Here is a 23,063-nt window from a genome sequence, read left to right on the forward strand (position 1 = left end):
CAGAGGAACATGGCTACACTCATGACCTCCACCTCCCTTTGACTTGGAGCTACTGTGCCTTCCACTCGTCACCCTGAGCAGCATCTGCAGATCATCCTCACAGATGTGGGAGCTCAAATGAGTCCCACTTTGTATTCTCCATTTATTGTCACCACCATCCTCCTCACTCACCCCAGAACTTTAAAGTCCAAAGCAACCTTGAAAGAGAGAAGCTGTCACAAAGTTGTGATCTAGCTGCAAATTCCCGCCAGCTGGCAAGGCTGTCATGTTCTGCCACACCGACCACCCCCTCGCTCACTGCACCCACCTAGTCCCTCTGGGACACTAAACCCTTTCTCCACCTCCATCTTCTGCACAGGGTTTAGGGTTGTACCTTCATGGCCTACAGCCTAGAAATGTCTCTGGGGAAGTGATCTTATTCCATCTCTTGGCCTTTCCCCATAAAGTTGTCTATTTCCCTGGGGAAAAAAAAAAAGTAATTGCATGGGGCCAAATGAATGCAGAAGTGGCCCATTTCCTAACTGAGCCCCCTACGGCTACCTTACTGGAGGAGTATGAAGGAGCTGGGTTGGGGGACGGGGTGAACATGTGGGTGGCAGAGTGCGCTGGTGAGTTCAGTTATCAGTAGCACGAATAGAATAGGAATTATGGAGAACTACGTGGGAGTTGGAAAAATAGAGGATGGAAGAAGAATAAAGAAAGGGAGAGGTCTAGAGGGTTTTTTTCTCATGGCAATTCTACTTGTACATCCTAATAGCTGAGATCTACCAGGCTGCCATGGAGCCTGGCACGCGCTATTGAGTAACTATAGCTGTAGGCACTTTAAAGTGCAATTCTCTTATTTTCCATCAATTGTAAAAGGCACTGTTCATCTGCTAAGAAACAGTGTCTTATTTGAGTGGTGGCCTATTTCCTGTGTGCGTAGCAGCTTTCCAATTTGACTTTAGGGTCAAGTTGCTTTTCTGATTCATTTGGCTGAGTACACTGAAGTGCGAATTGAAAAGAGAAACCCATTTAAATATTGTATAATGTGAAAAGGGTGAATTCTGTAACAGGAAAAGGAGAAGATTAGCGGGGAAAGGAGGTCGATTGCTGATTTTGTCCTTGACATTATTAAGATATGGTTTTGAGGGTTCTGGTGTGTCTGTGAATGATTTGGAGTTGAAGTTCCCCAGAGTGTTCCCAACTTCCTCAAACTAATTACACTAATGATACCAAGAGTGTTTTGAAAAGCCTCCCGCGTCCACCCTGCACACATTTCGTTGCCACGCAGGCCTATTTGCTCAGTATGCTCCCCTCATAATAACTTCGGGTGCCTCCCCTTTACCTTGAGTAAATATCAAACAGATCTTGATATCTATATCTGTCTCATGAAATATACATCCTTGCTAACTGTGCCCAAATGATTAATTTACTGCTATGTGATGATTAGCATAAAAACCTCATCACGACACGAGATAGAAATGTTATCAACTAATTGCCATTTGAAGTGAGGAATGTTTTTGCATAGAAATTAATGACGCATGCTTACTTCTTAATTCTCTGTTAAACCAGAAAACCCAAGACTGTTTTCAGAACAGAAAGAAATTACCTTTGAAGTTTTGGGGTTTTTTGTTTTTTTTTCTTCTCTCTCCCTTAGATGATCCCCAGTTCAGCAGAGAAATGGTTGGGAAGCAATGGTTAATGGAGTTCTGTACACAAAGTGAGACAGGTGAACTTAGCTGTCACCAAATCAGGTCTTCCAACCAATCAATTACACAACTTCAGGCAAAACCCTTTTCCCTGGACATTAGAGCCTCCCCGTGGACAGATAAACACACATATATATGCAGCATATCCTAAGTGTGTGCAAGTCCTTTGGAGAATCTGACGTTCCTATTGTCATCGGTGGTCATTCCAGGTCTGCTCAAGCAGCCGCACAACTACCTATGTGTTTGATGGTACTTCAGAAGGCCTTGTTCTATTTTCCATCTTTAAAGAACATTTTGCTGTGCCTTAGATCTTGATGATAAAGTCATGCCCTAACCCAATGAGTCCTCTTAATTCTGAGTACCAACCAGTCTATCCCAGATTGTAATGGAACATGAATTTTCTCCAAGCTCTGCCTTGCCATTCAAATCATCATCACCATTATCACTGATACCCACCCAGGGCCAGTTACTCTGCTAGGAAATTTATATGCATTTTCTTATTTAATCCTCACCCAACGCAACGAGGTCAGTCCTATTTTAATCTCCATTTTAGAGATGAGAAAACCTCTCATGTGGCTCATGAATTACTTCTCCATGGTCACAGAACTGATCAAATGTGGCTGCAATCTAGAAAATTCAAACCTGAATATCCTCCTTGGACAAACATAAATCCTCTGGACAGCGACCCCTCTAGCCTTCACTGTGTGGCTGGATTCAGTCTAATTGGTTCATTTTGATTTCGAGGACTAGAAAGTGGGGCTTGAAAAATGCCATGCTGTGGCCCGGGTAGGAGGGGCTTAGTGCTTCTGGAAGACCCCACATATCACAAACACACACCAACAACATGTTTGCTGAGGGATATACGGGTGCTCCTGTCACCAGCGATCTGATGCTCAGAGCCGGCGCAGCAAGACTCAGGGTCCAGGCTCCCACCCCCAAGAAACACTGCCCCGCAGGCCCTGCCTTTGAGGGACACTGGATCTGAACGTGGTCACACGGACTCTGCCTCAGAGCACGAGGAAGGTCTGAGGAGCAAAAGGACTCAAGAAGAGAAGACCAATTCACTCACTTGTCAAATCCTCCCTCTCCGAGAGTAAGAAGGCAACCGTTCTTGCATAACAAGGTGTTGTTTCCCAGAAGCGTTGAGCACCTATTTTTCTTGATTCTCATCATGTTCCAACGTGTGGTTCTGAAGGTGCTGGTGAACAGGGTGGTGTTCACAGTAGTTGTGGTGGCATATTGCATTATTTATTATCTTCAGTATTAAATTATTTCTACTCCTCATAAATTTGATTCTCTGTTGGCTTAGGCATGACACTTTTGATGTCTAATGTCCATGGCTTAAATTGGCAACTAGGTGGGCATTTCATGCTACAGTTGCAAATAGTTTTACATTTGTAAAATTAATAACATTCGACACTTTTGTATCTAAATAGAAAATGTTTATTTAAATTTTTTAAATGTGATATTCATTCATTATAACTTATATTTCTCTTTAATTCAACAGTTGTTTATTATTTTTAATTGTGAGAGGATACACATAACATGAAATCCATCATCTTAACCATTTTTAACTGTACAGTTTAGCGACATTCAAGCACATACACATTGTTCTGCAATCATCACCGACACCCACCTCCAGAACTCTTTTCATCTTGTAAAACTAAAGCTCTGTCCCCATTAATCAACAGCACCCCACTACCCTCCCTCCCCACAGCCCTGGCAGCCACCCCTCTACTTTCTGTCTTCATGAATCTGACTACTCAAGGTATCCTGCACAAATGAAATCGTAGTATTTGTCCTGTGACTGGCGTTGCAGTTAGCGTGACGTTTCATCCATGTTGTCAGATGTGTCAGAATTTCCTTCCCTTTTTAAGGCTGAATACGTCATTGTATTTTATATCACATTGTGTTTATCCATTCATCATCGATGTTGATGCACTCTTGTGCTATTTCCGCTTCTTGACTATTGTGAATAATGCTTCTGTGAATGTGGGTGTACAAATATCTCTCCCACACCCTGCTTAAATTCAGCGGTGGAATTGCTGGTTCATATGGCAGTTCTATTTTTCACTTTTTTGAGGAACTGTTAAACTGTTTCCCATAATGGCTGCACCATTTTATACTCCCGCCAACAGTGCACAAGGGTTCCGATTTCTCCACATCCTCACCAACACTTGTTACTTCCCTTTTCTTTCCCTGTATTTGTTGGGTTTGGGGGAGCAGGGTATCTGGGTTTTTTCTTTGTAGTTATCCTAGTAGGTGTGAGGTGCTATCTTGTGGCTTTGATTTGCATTTCCCTAATGATTAGTGCGGTCGAGTGTCTTTTCATGACTTCTTGGTCATTTGCATATGTCTTTTGGGGGGAAATATCTACCCAAGTCCTTTCCCCATTTTTTAATCTGGTTGTTTTTTCGTTATTGAGTGGTAGAAGTTCTTTATATATTCTGGATATTAGCTCCTTATCAGAGATGAGATTTGCAAATATTTTCTTCCATTCTGTGGGTCACCACTTCACTCTGTTGATTGTATCCTTTGATGCAGAGAATTTTAAAATTTTGTTGCGGTCCTGTTTATTTTTACTTTTGTTGCCTGTTCCTATGGAGTCTTATCCAAGAAACCACTGCCAAGTCCAGTGTCATGAAGCACTTCCCCTATGTTTTGTTCAGAAAATTTTATAGTTTTAGCTCTTACATTTGGGTCTCTGATACATTTACAATTTTTTGTATATGGTATGAGGTGTGTCCAAGTTCATTCTTTTGAGTGCAAATACCCAGTTTTTCCAACAATATTTATTGAAAAGACTGTCTTTTCCCCATTGAGTGGTCTTGGCATTCAATTCTTAAAAATCATTTGACCCTAAAAAATTATTTCTAGGCTCCTCACTCTATTCCATTGATCTATATGCCTGTCTTTATCACAGTACCACACTATTTTGATTTACTGGAACCTCGTAATAGGTTTTTAAATCAGTAAGTTTAAGACTTTCAACTTTGTTCTTTTTTAAGATTGGTCTGATTATTTGGGGTCTTTTGAGAGTCCATATGAATTTTAGGATGTATTTTCCTATTTATGCAAAAAACACTACTGGGATTTTGACAGAGATTGCATTGAATCTGGTAGATCATTTTGAGTAATACTGACGTCTTAACAGTATTAAGTCTTCTGATCCACAAATGAGGGTTGTTGTCTCAGCTTGAGCTGCGATCACACACTTCCACAGACTGGATGGCTTGAACAACAGACATTTATTTCTCCCAGTTCTGGACGCTGGGAAGTCCAGGATCAAGGTGACATCAGATTCAGTTCTTGGTGAAGACCCTCTTCCTGGCTTATACACAGTCACTTTCGTGATGCGTGCTCACACGGTCTCCTCGGCGTGTGCTCGTGGACAGATCTCAGGTCTCTTCCTCTTTTAATAAGTCCACTAATCCCATCATGAGGTCCCCGTCCTCCTGGACTAATCAAACCCAAATTACTCCCCAAAGGCCCCAACTCCCAAATACCTTCCATTGGAGATTAGGGCTTCAAAATATGGATCTGGGGGGAACACAATCATTCAATCCGCAGCAAATGTTTTTACATCTATTGGTGTCTTCAATTTCTTTCAGCGACATTTTGTAGTTTTCAGGACACAAGTTTTTCGTTCCTTTGGTTGAGTTTGTTCCTGAGTATTTCATTCTTTTTGATGCTATTGTGAATGGAATTGTTTTTTTAATTTCCTTTTCAAATGGTTTATTGTAAGTGTGAAATGCAGGTGATTTTTATATGTTGATTTTGTATCCTGCAACTTTGCTGAATTCATTTATTAATTCTAACAGTTTGTGAAATCTTTTAGAGTTTTCTACATCTAGGATCGTGTCATCTGTGAACAAAGATAATTTTACTTCTTCCTTTCCAATTTGAATGCCTTTTATTTCTTTTTCTTGGCTAGTTGCCCTGGCTTCATTAGTTAATTTTAAATATTTTAGGAAAAAAAATAACTTTTTTGAAGATAGATACAGATTGTTTTAAACTGTTTACATTTAACTTATTTACATTTTAATTAAATGTATTCAAATTTTCTAGATTCTGAATACAAATGCGTTTTATTTTTTAATCCTTTATAGAACATTATTTTCAGTGGAATACAAATTAAGTGAAAATCTGAATTATAAGAACATAGTTCATGATTTTGCTGAATGGAAGACAGGAAAAATAAAGTTTATGGAACACAGATATAATAAACTGTGAATTACGTATGTCTTTATTACTCACCCAGACGTGACTGGCTCAGTAACAGAACACCCAGGCATGGACAATAATCATTAAATTCAACCACCTCTCTGACTTTTAGTCATTATGTATGTATATTTTTCAAAACAGGATGCTAGAACACATTTAGTTTAACAATTTGTTCATTTTTGTTTCTAACTTTTAAATATTTAGGCCTATCTAAAACTTCTGTCTCACAATCAAGAAGCCCAGGAGTAGCCAGCCCAGGCTGGTCTGCTGCTCCACGCGCTCCTTGGCCAGAGCCCCACAGTGTGTGTTAGGGACAGACCTGGCCTTGACAGTGTGAATGTCATACAGTAGACTTCTCATGTTCAGAAGTGACTCTCCTGTGATAAGCCCCTCCCTGCACTGCAGCCGGGAGGATACTGTACATTACAAATCTGATGCACTCCCCTGCTTGGAGCCCTTCAGTGGTTTCTCTTTGCACTTGGGATGAGGTTCTTAATACGGCGGCCGGGTGTTCTAGCCCCGTCTTCCTTCCTCGTCTCTTTATGCTGCTCTTCCTCTCTTCACTCTAGCCACAGTGGCCTTTATTCCAGTCCTTCTGGCATATCCCCTCCTGCCCCAAGACCTCTGCACGTGTGGCTCCTTCTCCCTACGGTGTTCTCCTCGCCTCTTTCCTGCCTGTCCCATTGGACTCATCTGTAAAGTCCCTTCTTCCAAGAAGCCTCCTTTGGACTTTGGACAGGAATAGATCTTTGGATTTTGAATCTTTGGACTAGACAGATCCCAATAATAATAAAAATAAACATTTATTTTGATGGCCATGTATAAAATAAGTATTTGCTATGCAAGAGATAGACAGGTAAGCACTTCACATGTATTAATTCTTATTCCTCCAAAAACCCTCCCTTCCATTTTCACAATTAAAGAAGTCAAGACTTAGACAAGTTAAGTCACTTGCCCACAGTCACATTATTAATATAAGTTGAGGCAAGATTTTAATCAAGGCTGTCTAGTCCCAGAGCTTCCATATTTAATCCCAAAGCCACATTGGTCTTCTCTGTAATGAATCCCTCATTCATGATTTGTTCACTCACTCCACATGTTCATGAGGTTTCTGCCGGGTGCCAGGCACAAAGAGGCACTGGGGTATAGCGGTGAGCAGCAAGACAGATAAGGTTTCTGGACTCGAGGAAATTTGTTCTAGTGGAGAGAGAGAGACCATAAAAGTAAAAATAAACAAATAAATAAACAAAATCATTCCTGTGGTGGAACTGAACAGGTTCTGTGACAGAGTAAGTGAGGAAAGCCTTCTGTTGTTGGATGGGCTGATGAGGGGCATCTGAGCTGAGTCCTGAAGGATGATGGCGCAGCTAGCTAAGCATTCTTCAAAGCCCATTCAACTTTTTTTATGGCATCAGACCCCCAAATCTCAGCTAGATTATATCCTCCAGCCTATCTTACAATTAAATGTAGCCATGTGACTAACTTCTGGCTAATGGGTTATAACCGGAAGTGGCATGAGAAACTTCCAGGAAGTCTCCTTAAAGGGAGCTCGGGGTGGGCATGCCCTTCTCCTGCCATCCTCTTTCCTGTTGGGAGACTGAAGCACCAACAGCAGACGTGGAACGTGAAGTGACGTGAACCTGGGGATGGAAGCACACACAGCAGAGCAGCAAACAGGAAGGAGGATGGGTCCCTGGCACTGTGGAGGGCCCTGCCAGCCCAGGACTGACTCCTCCTCCTGCAGATGCGCTGTCCTGGAGTTGTACTTCCTACTGAAGTGTGACTGGACTTGCTTATGATTCTGAAGATATAGTACTGCTACTTGGGAAGTGTAGACTTCAAGGTTCCTGCAAAAGCTTTTAACCACCGCGGCAACTGACTAAACATCCTTGGGAAGTCGTCACAGACCCCTTGGCTGCCTCTGACTCCCAGTCACAGGAAATGGCCAGCTTTCCTTTCTCTCTGGCATGCCTTGGGAAGGCGTTCGGCAGGCCGGAAGGGCCACTCACTCGATCAGATGGCACCTGCCCAGCTGACAGAGATAAAAACTCCCACCATGCAGATCTCTGAGAAATGCCTCTGTGGCATATTAACGATGTCACAAACATATGTAGAAGCTCAGATAAAGCTTTTGATGTCCCTGATCCTTGCACTTCCAAATGGTGGCTGAACAAACAGAAGTCAGGCTTCTTTGAAAGCCTTCAAAGAGGTGAAATTGCCTAAATCAGTTTGTTGCCTGTTTTCTGATTTCCAGAGGTTGGGGGGGGGTTTCCTGTTCACTCATCCTTCCTGAGACACTGTCACATTCTCTTCTAGGTACTTTTGTTCCAGGAAACTTAAATCCATCATTTATCTGTGATTGATTTACAAATTTGAATTCCCAATAAAGCCTTGACCAACTTTTCCAAAAACTGGAAGTGATTATTTTCGAAACAGTTGCATAAACATTCTATTAGGAAATGGCAAATAGAACTTTACCAGCATGAAGATAAACGAGTAAGGGCAGGAACTGATTATTTTACCAATGCAGTCAAAGTTCATGAAGTCAGAAATGTGTAATTACCCCAGAAAATTCTAGGTAAAATCCAGTGTGCTGAGGTTGTGACACTGCTGTTTGTGTGTACTGGGTCTTGATCATGGCATTAAGAGGGGTATATAATTTTGTACTTGTTTTTCAAGAATTTTTAACTCAGTAATCAGCACTTACGGTGACTCTCACTGTGAGGAAGACACCATGGAAGTTCTGTGTGGAGATGAGCTAAGAGAATGAGCTTTGGAGTCTTCACTGTCATTAGGGCCCTCTTAATCAGGATTCAGTAGGTAAGTGACAGACATACAGTTAAACTAACTTCAGCCCCCAAAAAAGAAAGTTTGAAGAGGGGATTATGGAATGGAAAAATACTGAGGTATCATGTGAACTCAAGGTCTTAGATAGTGAGGCTTCAGGAATTGAACCAGAGACTGATTCTTGCTCAGCAATGCTTCCCAACCTTTTCCACTTCATAAATATTCCATAAAATGATGCTATTTCTCTGGTCCATAGGGATAAAGTAAAGGATGCTCCACACAATTGGAAGTAATTTACTCCTTGGCATACTGATCATCTCCCCAGATAAAGCCCTTTCTTTAGTCTCTCCATCCCAAGCTCTTGGGAAACAATCATGGCCAACATTTATTGAGTCCTGTCATGTGACAGGCACTGTGCAAAGCATTTCATTCACTCATTAAATCTTCACACAATCCAATAGGTTGGGTATTATATTTTCCCATTTTACAGACAAGAAAACCCAGGCACTTAGAGGCTAAGCCACATGCCCAAAGTCCCGTGGCTAGTGGTGGAGGCAGGGTTGGAATCTACTTCGGCTCCCATTTGCCCTGAACCCTCAGCTATTGTGCCTCTATTGGCCATGAAAGCTGTCTGTAAAAGGAAGTGAACTGATTGGCCAAGCTTGAGTTAGGTGTCCATCCCTGGACCAATCAACAATGAGAAGGCGGAGGAAGTAATTGGTACTTCTACTACAGGGAAGGAGGGAGGAATAGGCAAACCCTAGGAAAGGAGTGCCTCACAGATGCTCCCAAGGTGTCATTTATATGTGTTCTAATGTAATATATATTGTTGTTTTGTGTGCATGCATTTTCCATTTACATAATAGGCACTGGGCTACAGGTTCCATTCTTTGTCTTCCTTTTGGCACTCAGTCTTGTGTTCATAAGATGTATCCATGTTGCCATGTTGCCAACCCATGGCTTCTGACCCCAGCATAGACTCTATGATGTGCCTGCACCATTATACCTTCCCTCCCACCCATGTCGTGTCCTGTCATGGACTAGTGGGTTCTGTGGGTCACTTCTCTCCCAACTTGGGAGCCCCTCATCTGGAAAGGCCCCTCTCTGCCTTTGTGCTCCCACAGTCCTCCGTGCTTGCCTCTACCAGGACAGAGGCCACAGAGCAGCTTGGTTAAAAGTGCAGGACTGGGGCCAGGCTACTTGGACTCAGAATCCTGGCTCTTCCACTGATGGCTAAGTCATGTTGCCTCCCGGTGCCTCCACTTCCCTGTCTACAAAATGTCAACCACAACTACTCATGGGATTGTTGTGAAGATTAAGTAAGAAAAACCTATGAAAAGTGCTAAGAACAGTGCCTGTTACAAATTAAGTGCTATCTGTACTTATCTTAATAACATTTGTTGCATGTATTGAAATGGTCTGTTTACTTGTCTGTCTCCACCACCGGATTATGAAATCCCTGAGTCCAGGGGCCTTGGCTTTTCTGTCTCTGTGTCCCAGAGGCCCACACACTGCGTGAACCCAGGGCATGCTCGCTGAGTGAAACTCTCTCTTACTCAACATTTGGTTTGACGTAGCTGCAGGATTTGTATCTCGAAACCAACTGAGTTGAGCAGAAGCTGGATGGAACAGACTGGAGATGTGGCTTCAGAAGAGAGAACTTTCCTGGAACTTTAATGCTGTCCAATGAAAATAGAGCGTCAGCTGCCACATACAGCCAGGAAGGTCAGCAGGCCACCCACGACTGGCACCCAGAGGACACCCGTACCCCGCTGCTGTGTGAACCTGCCTGGAGCATGGTCATGGGCCAGCACTTTCTGGCTTCGTGTGTGTTCACCTCAGTGTCCTCATCTGTAAAATAGGACCAATAGCATTTACTTCATAGTGTGGTCCTGAGGACTACATGCGGGAACCGTCATCAGCTGCTGAGAACAGTGTCTGGCATGGCCTCAACTGGCAGTAAATGTTAGCTCTTCTTAGTGCGATTACCACCAAATTAATCACGCTTACAAATGGAGTTGGAAGATGCCACACTAATTTTCTCTCTTTTTTCAGGATCTCGGAATTTTTGTTTGTTCATTTGTATGTTGGTCTTTGTTTTTCCTTATTTATTGGGCCTTCTGGTGGGAATTACCTGTTAGCAGGTTGTCCTTTGGGAGATTCTAAGTGTCTTCCCTTAGCTTCAGTAAATGTGCCCTGAACTCACAGGCGGGTAGTACAGCTTCTCTAACTTTGAAGGTTTCTTGAGAACAGTATCACTCTCAGGTTGGAAGTTCTCTGAAATCTCAGCTTCCAGCAACCTACAGTCAGATATTCCCGGGAATATGAGAGGGCGCCATTTACAATCACAGAACGGACTTAAATGGGAATGAACTTGACTATTTTTGTTGTTTAAAAAAAAAAGAGTAAATGGGACGAACAACAAGGAAATCAAACACAGGTCCAGTGGAACTATCCTTGTTGCCAAAACACTCAAGGACAGAGTTTTGGATGAAGTAGAAAAGGCAGCTTTAACTCTTTGCCAGGCAAAGGAGGTGACAGCGGGCTGATGCCTCTAAGACCGCGAGCCTGCCGGGGAGAGAAGGCAGGGGCTTTGTAGTAAGAGTTCAACAGGTAGCGCTCGTTTCCATAGAGATCACACACAGGGTAACAACTTGTTGCAAAGTTGTCCTTGACTTTGTAGATGCAGCCGTCCGCTTTCTTCTGCTGGGTATGATGTTCACCCCTCCTGCTTTGAAAGTCTTCTAATATCCTTGTGCCTCGAACAAAGGTGCTTAGAAAAGGAGTCTGTGGGAAAGTGCTCTAGAGAAAAACTTGTGCAGTTTAAAGTCAGGCTGATAGATGTTCAGGCATTTTAGGCAGGCTGAGGCCTGAGGGCTCTTGCCGGCAGTGTTTGCACAGGCGGGGACAACAGAACACAGAGAACCCATGAGGGGCTAAAAACAACTGCAGGCATGTGCAGTTGGGGTGAGTTATGAACAACAAGATGTGCAAAATGCCCAACTGCTGTCTCCAAGGTGCTGGGAGCAAAACGAGGGAGGGTGGGTAGATCACCCAAGTTCCCTCCTCTTTTCCGGCCCAATCCTGGTCACCAAAGGATGAGAAAAGCTCTCAAATACCATATGGTCACTGATGACAATCGGGTCCTGCTTGGTTACATCCTCAGAGTCATAAAGGCCTTGGCCACGAGCTTTCTAAGCAAATTTTAGGCTGTTGTGCCACAGAGAGACTCTTTTAAAAAATGCTTTGGTTTCATATGTGGAAAGAAGCCCTCAGGGTGGATGACAGGCTGCCCCGCATTAGAGGCCTCCCCGGGAGAACCACTAGCTATAAAAAGAGAGGTTAGTTATGAGGAGAACTCCCCGGCCGAGGCTGAGGGGTTTTAGTGACTCGCGGTGAGGGGCCGATCGGGGGCCGTGTTTGGTGGCTGGTGACTGCAGCCCTCCCCGGGCAGAGGCCTCTGGGGAGTCTGATACCACGGGCAGTGCTCGGGCCTGTGCGGGACAAGGAGGCCTGATTGTGTCATTAGCCACAGGGACTGTTGTCCATGGGGATCACTAACCAGTGGCAGGGGAACAGGGACAGGAGCCAGAGGAGCTGAGGAGACGTAGCAAAATGATTCATTTTATAAAATTAGGATCTCGGTGAAACTCCAGGCAAACTTGCCCGGGGCTGAGCCCCTGGTCCTTGGGATCAGTAAGTTGGGGAGACAGTGTTTTACAGATTATACTCTCCGCTATCATCCATTCCCTGGGTGTCTGCATTCAGCGGCGTCTTAAAACACGCTCAGGTGAGAAGCACTGATTTCCAAGAAACTACATGAGATCTTTTCTTAAGAAGCCCTGGAAAACTAAATGTTGTGTGTCATCAAGAAAATTTAATTTTGAGCCAGAAACCCAATTCCCGACCCATTCCTTCCAACATTCTGAGGACAAATAGGAAGCCAGGATGGGCAAACTTTAGGGGCTCACCTCCAAAAGGAATATTTTGACTAAATGTATACACACTTCAGATTCCTAGCATTACTGAGCACCTACTGTGTGCCAGACCCTGTACAGAGTCCGTCTCTGATTGTGCTCCCATCCCCTAGCCCCCCAGAATGTGTGTACAGTCAATAGTTCTGCAGATGACACACCGGGAGTCAGGCTCACAGACCGTGGATGGCCACCCAATGGGAGCAGAGCCAGCATCTTTATTCAAATCCTTTGACTGACTGGTTGTGTTGCCCAGTCCAAACTCATTCTGCTCACCGCACGACAGGCCAATAAATCGGGAGACGAGGTGTTGGAGCAAGGAATAGCGACTTTATTTGGAAAGCTGGCAGACTGAGAGGATGGCAGACTAATGTCTTGCAGAACCATCCTCCCCAAGTCAGAATACAATCTCTTTTTATACAAAAGAAAAAGTGGAGGGGATGTGGTTGGTTGTTGCAGACTTCTTGGTGTAGGAATTCTTTGTTCTTGCAGCCATCCACGTGGGCCAGGTCCTGGTGCTCCTGCAAAACCTCCAACAAAACAAATGTTATTCTCTATTCTGCAACTTGTTATCTTTACGTGAGTGCAGAGCTGGCAAGACTAAGCCTAGAACACAGGGCACAGGGTTAAAGCCAAAGGAACAGATGTAATACGGAGTCAAGTTGGTTCTTTCCTATTACAGTTGTCGGTCGTTGGCTACTCTCTGGCCCTCCTCGACAGAGCAACCCTGACGGCGACTTGCAATGGAAGTTAAAAGCATGGCCATAAGCACTCAGAAGTAGCTCAGGGAAGTGTAAAAATAGTTACTTCTGAGTGCGACTCCCTCTCATCTCACCCGCCCTGTATATGCTTCTGGACCTTTCTTTTCTTTCCTATTTTAAAAAAATATTTCCAACTTATGTGTCTGGAGGTGGGCAGACATATCTTGTGACAAATAGCCAGCCAGTCTGAGGTGGTTGCATGTGTTGATGCCTCATTTTTATGACTCTATGTTTTCAATATTTCTATCAAGAAGTAACTATTTTTTCTCCCATAACACTTTCAAGTCAAATTCTCTCTTAGGAACATCAGCCTTGCCGTGCCAGCACTGGGTGAAACTCTACCGTTTTGAACTTCTGCTCTCGTGTCCATTTTGCAGTGAAGGCAATTGTGAGACATCCTCCTGGATGACAGTGTTGTCACAGGTGAACATAAATTAAGGCATTCTACCGTCACTCTAGTTTCTTATCAACATTCAGCCAAAGCATTTTTAATTTTCCACTGTTTTATATTCAGCAATGTTTATAAGGCATTTGCACCCGAGCTCCACCAAGGCAGCGTGCCGATGAGGGGCTGACACTGCTGTGGGAGGGAGCAGCGCGCCGTGGCCGGAGCAGGGCTTCCAAGCCAGCTTTCCTGAGTCTGATTTCCAGCTCTTCCATCACTTACCCTATGGGCATTGAGCACGTTACTTCACTCATCTGCATGTTACCTTCCCCTCAGTAAAAGTGAGATTAAAATTGCCCCTGCTTCATAGCTACTTCAGTGCTTCAGTGTGAGGCACATTAATTTATGTGAAGTGCTTGTCAAAATGCCTGGAACATAGTAGCTCTATGTACGTGATTACTGTAATCATCTCTCTTATTATTATTCCACAAGAACCACGGGTAGGAGCTAAAGCCTTTGGGAGGCAGCCACCATGAGGCCAGGAATCAAGATAGTGTGTGTTCGGTTCCAGAACTAAAGTACTTGGAGCACGAAAGCATTTAGTGATATATTCAAGACTCTCCTCCCCTAATTCCCCGATCAGACTGAGCCCTGTGATGTGCAGGATTTTGAGAATATTCAGGCCCAGTAAATGAAGAAGCTTGTAATTTACAAATGCAGGCAAACTATCTTAAGATGCTTAAGTAGAAATAAGTAGCTAGTAAGCAAAAGGTGTGACTGTCATAGGCCGAATTCAGGGGACATTTTACTTATAAAATAAGCAGACAGCAAGGAGGACATGTGCACGTTAAACCCAGGTAGAAACGGATGGAACAATCAAGAAGCACCTAATATTTATGATGCACTTGAGTGCTAAATATTCATAATGTACTAAATACACATGAGATTAAATATCAGGATTTGTTAAATATACATGAGCATTTAGCATTCATGATCTCCTAATGTAGGAACCTCCTGGTCATATCCTTCAGGTCCCACGTGTCCTCTGCCCAAGAAACTCAACTAGAGCTCAGAGCTGTCCCTCAGGCTGATGGGGAGCTACAGCAGAGGCCCGGCATGCTGCATCTCTCAAGGAGAGCAAGCATGTGACATTGGCCCAGGGCAGCTTCCCTCTGTGGGCCCCTGGGTCAGTGATCCCCAGAACCACCCTCAGATCTGATGATTTGCTGGGACTCATAGAACTCAGAAAAGCAGTTCAACTCTTTGTTATGGTTTATCACAGCAGATGGGTACAGCTCAAAATCAGCAAAGGAAGGAAGTGCATAGGCAGGGTCCGGGAGAGACAGGCACAAGCCCCTGGCTGCTCTCTCCGGGTGGAACTGTATAGATGGCGCTTCATTCTCCCAACAACGAGTAAGACCAGGTACAAAGTGTTGCCAACTAGGAAATTCACCCAAGCCTTGGTGTCCAGGGTTTTTATTGAGGTTCAGTCACATGGGCATGGATTGCCCATGTGACTAACCTTAACTACTCAGACTCCAGCCCCCCGAGGTCCAACTGGGGGCCCAAGTCATGTGTGGCCAGTGTGTGGCCCAAGGCCCCTACTGTAAATCACACTGTTAGCATAAACCATCTGGCAGGGCCCAAGACCCCAGGTAAACAAGGGCGCTCCCATCAGGCAGGATATTTCAAGGGCTCAAAGATTATCTCCCAGGAGCTAGTCAAGGGCTAGTCCTTTCTTGGGATGAACAGGGCATGAACCCCTGCTGAGTTACCCCTTTACTGCACAGCCCTCGTGCTCAAACCTCAACTCTGGTCCTAATATCCACACTATCAGCGGGGAGAGGGGAAGTGCAGAGAGGGACACTGTGCGCCCAGCATTCAGGCAGTGTGGTCCGTCCACCCTACAGGAGCTTTATCCTAAGCGCATTAACTCACCCCCTTTCTCCTCTTGCTTCTTGCTGTATGTTTTAAATATATGTAATAATCCTTGCAACTTAAGTACTTCTATTTGTTCTACGAGTCTCTCTGGAGTGGCCTGCCTGGCGATGGATTTAGAGGCAACCACCTGACGTACTTGCAGATAACTCAGGATACACGGTGTATCCTGCTGTCATTACCTGCAGTGGGTGCAGAGAGGTGATGTACTAGTCAGCTTTGGCAGAGATATGCCACAGGTGCAAACAGTGCCAGAGCTCCCAACACCCATGGTTTGCTGTGAATTAGTAACGACAGTACAATCTATGCAAGTGGGGTAAAGAGGAGAAAGATAAGAAGGCGGATTCCTGAGTGTGCTGATGTGGCTGTGATCTCAGTTATTGCCTATAGACACTGCTGACCACAATTTGCCTGTAGCTTATATTTATTAAATGCTTGCTGCAGATCAGACACCACTAAACACCCCAGCCACATTAGCTTATTCTCACAGTGACCTGTGAAGTAGGTACCATTTGTCCCTTCACCATTTTCCAGGTGAGTAAACAAAGGCATAGAAGAACTTGTGTGAGGTCATGGGCTCCGTCAATGGTGGAGTCAGAATTCAAACGCAGGCAACAGAGTTTACACCCAACCACTCTACTCGGCTTCTTGGGCCCTGAAATCTGTTTGTCTTGGTCTCAGGGTCTAGCAGAGTAGACGGAGCTCTTTCATTGGCGAGTGACAGAAACCCAAGTCAAAATGACCTAAGTGAAAAGGGGTATTTATTCACTCATGAGCCTGAAAATTTCAGGGACCAAAACTGAAGCAGCTGAATCCAGAAACTCAGCCAGGCAGGGGGGACTTGCCTGCCCGCTCGTCATCTCTCTGTTCTGTTTCTTTACTCATCCCTCATGTTAATATGTAATAATCCTTGGCTGTTGTCAACTCGAAGCTGACATCCCAACAGCTTGCCAATCAACCATGTGAGAGTCTATCTCCTGAGAGTCCCAGGCCCAGACCAGGGAGGTAGACTGGCTCTAATTTGCCCAATCAATCCAGTCACTGAGGCGGGGCAGTGGCCCGGCCTGGGCGATGTGTGTGCCCTGCTTTTGGGTGCTGGGTCAGTCCCACTGGAACCATATGGATTGAAAATGAATGAGGACATTTCCCTAAAGGAAAATGACGTTGTTGCAAAAAGGAGAAGGAACATCTCTGGGCAGACAAAAATAACTAATGTCCTCACAGGGTTTGGTAAATGCATGAATGCTGGGTAGATGGATGGATGCAAGAGTGAATGAATGCAAAAATGCAATGCTCAGGGCAAGGGTCTCAATGATGAGAAACTTAACAAGAAAAATACTTTCTTATGTATCCAAACAGTGAGAGTGGTCAAGGTTAGCAATTCCTTCGGTTCTCTTCCACAAAAGAGATACCAGGAGATTTGAGGAAGGTGGTTGGGGGGAAGACTACTGAAAAACAGGTACATGAAACAAAGAATGAGAACACGAGGAGGAATCTCTGTAATGGAGACCATTACAGTTTTAATAGGACATCTGCCTCAAACAGTGAGGGTTTCTGGTCGCTGCTTTTGTTGGTATATCTCTTCTTCTTGGTAGAGTAAGAAGCCTGCAATTGTCATGGACAATTACAGCCCAGTACACAAAGTCGCACATCCCATCTGGAGAGACCGGTCACCGCAACTGGCACAAGCCAGCAGGATCCTCAGGAAATAGGAGCTTGCGCCACAGGGCTTCTCGGATTCTCTTTAACTTCTGAACTCAAGCCGTTCCTGTCGGTTGATCCCTAGTTTTCAGCCTTGTTTGTGTCCCTGTAAAGCTGCCATTTCGAAAGTTGATTTTCAGAATGGGATTTGGCAGGGCAAATAGAGCCCCAGTCAGGAGAGTACGTCTACCCTGCAGAGAAGCTTATGAAAAAGGACAGGACGCTAGATTCCAGCAGCAGGTTCCGGGAGGGGAAGAAAGGAACCACGCACACGCTCACGGACCTAAGCACCGGGACCGCTTCTGTGCACAGCGTGGGTTCAGTGAGCCCTCAGCATATTTCAGCCCCAAATCTTTGTCTTATTTTGTTTTTCACCATGTGCTCTGTTTCAGGGGAAATGTAATGTGCATCTTTCTAATTTACGTGCACTTCAATTTTGCCCTTAAGATTTATTAACCCACTTCTCATGTATTTACTCATACAGCAGCTCTTACACGACATCCAGTCCACTGTGGCTAAGTAGACGTTTACGTCTTTTGTGTTTAAATCAGGGATTTGGGGGGAGTTTTGTGCCTCCAAGAGCTTTAAGTTTCTTTTTCAATCCAGAAGTTTCTAACTGTCGTGAGCATCTAGCTTGCCAGGCTCAAGTCCAAGGCGCCTTTTGAGGTATATCCTGTATCCTTTTAGCTCTGAGAAGGGACAAGCTTGCCTGCCATCTGGAGCCTAATATCCTGACCTTTTTCCCCCATGTCAGGCCTTGTGTTGCCAATCTCAAGCCAATAAGGGCTGACTGCTAGAAAATGTTTGATTAGAGGATGTGATTCGCCCACAACCTCGAGTTATACCAAAACTGAAATCTGAGGGAAGAGAGAGCAAAGTAGGGTCCCTTATACGACCTGGACTAAACGAGGCATGAAGGCCAGTTTTCTCATGGTACCTGGGCAGGCAGAGGAGCGGAAGTCCTGCAGGAGACACAGCATCCCGGGGGAAATGGGGACTCCGCCCACCCTCCTGACTTCATCTAAGAGGAATCTGAGCCCAGCGAGGCTGAGGCACTTGGCCAGTGCGGGTGAGGAGCCCAGAAGTCAGGCCTCCTCCGTCCAGCCTGGGCTGGGTCCGAGGGCTCCAGCCTGAACCAAACACGGTGATGGAAAAGCGACATCTCCCCTGAAGTGTTTATGCCTTTCTTAAACACAGTAAGTTTCCACCCTGGCCATACTTTAGGATCAATGGGGAAAGCTACGAAGCAAAACAAGCAGAACGAAGAAATGAACACCTGGGCCGACTCAGACCAATTAAATCAAGCTCTCAAGGGGTGAGCCCTGGACATCAGTGGTTTGCTGTTGTTGTTGTTTTTAATCTCCATGGTGATTTTAATTCAGGGATAGCTTGAGAACCAAAGTACTTACCTTTCCTGGGATGGATCTCACCTGAGTGTTGTCAGCTAAACTGAACCAAGAAAACATGTTGATGGTGGGAAGGGAGGGGTCCAGTGATTCATGGGCAGGTGGAGAGAAAGGCTGGTACCCGATGCTGTGGAGTGACTCAGACAAGCTTGGCCCTGGGGGAGCAAGAGGAGCTCTGAACGTGTCTTCTGCCGGGAAAGGCAGCTCTGTCCTCCTGGCCCCCTCCGGCAGCCTAGAATCCGGGCACAGATAACTCCAGTCCTGCCTTTCCCAGCACTTTGGGCTGGTGAGGTTTTCTGCAAGATTTTCTGCCTCCTCTTATTTTACTACCAACCTAGCTCCACTCGTTCCAGTTTGGAACAGAAGTAATTAATGACAACAAGGGCTTTCTAGCCGACAAAATCAATACGGAAACGGCTGAAATAGCGTCTTGGAGACAGAAGGAAGGAACATCTCCTTACCCGCAATTCACTGGGTGAACAGGCCTTTATATCCATAAACCGCTCCTTTCCACATGCAGATCTGCAAGGTGATTTGATGTATGATCTTAACTGGGCCTCTTTAGGAAAGGACGTCACATCTGAACTCGGCTTCGGGAAATTCTACCCCCATTCACCTTAGTACAGAAAGTCAAACTAACATTTTTTAAGTGAATGCCGGACTGTATTTCTTCTCTCCTCCCCCACCCCCCTCCCCCACTCCCTCCCCTACCATTTCATTTGGACTCAGCTCTCACAGTTCAGGCCTTGATACTGACAACTCATCTGACTATTTAAAATAAATTTTTAAAAAGGAGACAATTTCTCACAGGCTGAAAACAGGTAACCCGCATTCCCAGACTTGATGATTTTGATGCATAACTTTGAAAGAATGGAGGCAGGACCCAGGGTGGTGAGAAGTCGGGTGGCGAAGAACTTTGGATTGGTGGGTGAGGTGGGTGAAAATAGGAAATGACATGTGATTTGAATTAATTCTTCATCTTTTTATTTTCTTATGATTATTCTTTAATATTAGGGTTCAAATTCTATTCAAGAAGCTCTTTTAAAAAGGAGGAAACTGCCAGGTCCAAGAGGACTGGGTGTCACCATTCAGAAGAATGTCCAGTTACAGAGAGGAGTCAGGACCTGCCATTTCCCTGTCAAGTCCTCTCCTCCACAAAAGGAGCTGTTCACACTCCACCAAGCATCTTGCCACAGAAGAAGTTTCAAGCTAAGCCAAAATTTGACTCATATCATTCCTTTATCCATAAACGACTAGATGATACCCATTTTTTTATTATCCGACTTGATAGACCAAGAATTGAGCCTCTGGGGTGAGTCTAAGCCACCCCTGGCCTCCCTAGCTTCAACCTAGGCTTTGCAACACTTTGTCCTTGAAAGGTCCCAGCTGACCTTGACCAAGTGACCCCCTCCCCCTTGGCTGGACCACTTCCCTGTCCGGTACAGTGAGCCCCACAGGATGAGCCTCGAGCATTTCCACTCTGCCCTCTTCAGGTTCTAAGTTTCCACCTTTCATTTCTGTTTCCAGTTAAGTGACTGATATGTGAATGATCCAGAAGGAGGCGTCTAAAGAATGGTTCTCAGGCTCTCCTGCCCTATTATCCAGGAGTGGCATCACATCTGTTGCTTCCCCGGGTAGAAAACTTAACGCATCCACTACAGATTTGCTACTTGCCCGTTTCCTCAGCTGGGGTCTGCGCCCTGCCTTCCTTATGTGCCTTCCCTTGTAACTACCTTCCCTCCCCACACCAACCGCAGTGATAGATCGTTTGCTGGGTAAATATCCACGGAGCACCTCTGCCTACCCGGCCCGTCAAGGCCCCGATGTCTGACCTCCAGGGAAGGAGAGATAGAGACCAAAGGCTGGAATGCAAGACAGAAAGCTCAGAAGAAAAGGAGGTCCCACAGCATAAAGATTCTTCCCCGGGGAAGCAAACCGGACAAACTCACAGGTAGAGCCTCGGGATAGCTTTGCACAAGGAGGTTCCAGAAGCGCTATCTGGCACGGCTCTAGCTCAGCTTTGGTTTCTCACCCTTGGTAAAACTGGGAGGCTTGTGAAACCAGATTTCAAAGCATCATTCACTCTTTGCCTCTAAGAAACAAGCCTCTGGACTCCACACACAGACACATCTTTGGCGAAGATTGGCCTTTCCGGGGGGATGGGGAGGAAACGCAATGTCAGAGGCTGCTCTGAAGGGGAGGGGGAGGGAAGGAGGGGCGACAGCTTGTGAAATAATAATCAACCACAATAAATAATACTGGACCCTAAACATGTAGCCCACATCTGGAACACAAAATGACTAGTTCCCACACAGACTGCGTCTTTACAAATATTTAAGCTGGAAAGGGAGGAAGCCTCATTTTTATATCTACAGGAAATACCCGAGTTTTGGCTTGGGTGGTGCTGGGTCTTCCAGGGTGAGAAATGATGCCTTGAACAATTATAGTTCCCGCTCCTGCCCTTCAAGCAAGCAGACTGTGTCCCCCTCCATCCTGGAGCTATTGTCACCAGTGTGTTGCTGTCTACTCTGTTCACTCCTGCAAACTTCCCCAATCCAAGAAAGAGTGCTTGCAGCTAAACATTGCTCACTGACTCTTCAGAGCACATTCCTTATCCTGTGTTTATACCATCTAATAAAGTAGGGGCCACAGACCACTGGCATCTGATTCCCTGGGGAGCTTGCAAAAATGTAGAGTCCTGGCCCCTGCCCAGAACCTTGGACTTCAAATCTGTGTCTGAAATTATCTATTTGTTTATGTGCTTACTTGATTGTCTGTTTTGTCCACCACCATATCTTCAGCTCCCAGCAAAGTTTTAGGAACAAGGTCGATGCTCAATAACTGAGTTGAATAAATGAATGAATCTGCATATCGTGTGCTCTTAGTGATGGCGGTTGGTTTAGGAAACAAGACCAACATGGCCCAAGGCATTCATTTCAAGACTGGATTCAAGTTCTAGGACTTTTCTTGGGAATGAGGAGCTCTTTTATTGCTGGGATCAACCCAAGAACTGTGGGATGATTTTACCCAAGATTTAAGCTAACAGAGAGGAAAGTGGAGCCAAGAGATTCAGTGAGGGGACAGAGTCCTGTTGAAAGTGACCCTCTGGATACAGCTGTGACCTTGTCTGTGACAAGAGACAGAGCGTTCCTGTCCGCTGAGGCCATGCTGACGTGAGCTCTGTCACTCACAGCTGAGAGATACCTGCCTGACAAGCCCTGACCGCCAGGCTTCGTTGGTGGTTCAGTGTCAGGACCCACGTGCTCAGTCTGAGTTGTGGCTTTTAAGAGCAGAGATTGTGCCTTTTGTTCTTTCTATGTCTCTCCCACTCCTCCTCTCTGCTCTTGGGACTTGAATGCAGGGCAGGGCTTTCTTTGCATCACTTTAATTGTTAGGATTGTTGTAAGAAATTTATTTTTGAAAATGACTTAAGAATTTACAAATCCTTTTGTATCTATTATCTCAATTGATCCTCTCGACAGCCCATAAGTCAGCAGTGGAAGTATAATCCTCCTCCAGTTTACAGATGGGAAAACTGCCCCTGTATATATATATATATATATATATATATATATATATATATATAACCAAATCACTGTGCCATACACCAGAAATTAACACAAACATTGTAAACCAACTATATTTCAATAAAAAAAATTTTTTAACCACTTCTGGAGGAGAAGGAGGAACCAGCCCTGGCATTACATGGCTAACACCACTGCAGGGGCCAACCAGGACTCTGACCCAGGCACTTCGACACAAAGCCTTTGTTTTTCCTCATCGTCCGTCTGCCTCCTTTTCATGAAAAGGTAATAGACCCCAAGTTCAGTGACTTTTCCCTGGTGGAACATGAAATCCAGCTGCAAAGGCCACTTCAGATCCCCTGGGTCTTGTCAGAATGACGCCAAGCCCACCGCTGGGCTTCGTCCATGGAGCACGTCTCCAGCAGGATGACGTTCAGGCTCAGGTACTCACTGGGGCTTCGGGATGCCTCACGATGAGAAGTCAGTTGAGTTCATGTCTGTGGCATCTTCCCAGCCGATTTCCTGGTACCCATGGTGTGGGTCAGGACCACAAGATTGGGATGATTGCTCTTTCTCTGTCTCACTGAGAAAGGCAATCCTGGGACTCATGCCCAGACAACATCTCAAGGCACAGGAGATGCTTCCTTCTGAAGACACCACTCCCCTTCACAA

Source organism: Vicugna pacos, chromosome 25 (genome assembly GCF_048564905.1).
Source record: "Vicugna pacos chromosome 25, VicPac4, whole genome shotgun sequence".
NCBI classification, from domain to species: domain Eukaryota; kingdom Metazoa; phylum Chordata; class Mammalia; order Artiodactyla; family Camelidae; genus Vicugna; species Vicugna pacos.